Consider the following 868-nt stretch of genomic DNA (forward strand, 5'->3'; position numbering starts at 1 on the left):
CTCACTCCAATAATGGAGCTGGCTCCCCACTTCCCTGCCCTCCCACGCGCCCGTGCTGGCGCTTCACCCCGCTGCCGCAGGCCCTCACCCGGCTCACCGGCGCTGACTGCGCGCAGAAACACCGAGCTGCTGCTCAGGTCAGCCAGCAGCTACGGAAACGTGATGACCTGAGCCGCAGGATAAAGTTCTGCGTGCCGGCCATCAGTGACAGCGAGAAGCCAGTCTTGCGAGAGCATTTGCCTTGCAGATCAGCTACAGAGCAGCACATCGAACGCTCCTCTCCACTGCAGCCAAGTGATGAATCTACGGCTATTTGAAGTAGTTGCGTGCCACAGCCACACATCTGGCAGCTCGGGAACCTAGAAATGAGTCAGCCTCATCCCATACACCTTTATGGGTGCAGGCGTTTGTAACTGGTTTTACTCCAGGAGGTCATAAACATCTGAATATTTTGTTTTAAGAGGAAGAGAGAAGAGGAAAATCACATTTCCTTGCCACAGAACGGTGCTTTGCCTTCACAAGAACAGCAGGCAAACGGGCTCAGGATTCTTAATCACTTTAGGTAGATGCCTATTCAAAATCGCTCTCCGGGTCCCCCGTATGTCTTCTGTGCCACACTGTACTTTTTCTTGTCCCATGGCGATCAACAGCGATAAACATCCAGGCAAGGCCTGGGCTTGGGACGTAACAGCCTCACAGAGCGCTGCTGCCGAGCGAAGAGCGGCGAAAGAAGACCCGCTCTGGGCAGCCGCGGCAGGAGCGCCCCGAGCGGAGCGCGGCCGGGGCAGCGGCCGGGGCGAGGCGCACCCGCCCGGCCCCGGGCAGAGCGAGCGCGGCTCCGGCGGGGCGGGGCCTGGGCAGTGTCTGA

Source organism: Pyrgilauda ruficollis, unplaced genomic scaffold, assembly GCF_017590135.1.
Source record: "Pyrgilauda ruficollis isolate IOZ18807 unplaced genomic scaffold, ASM1759013v1 scaffold26, whole genome shotgun sequence".
NCBI classification, from domain to species: domain Eukaryota; kingdom Metazoa; phylum Chordata; class Aves; order Passeriformes; family Passeridae; genus Pyrgilauda; species Pyrgilauda ruficollis.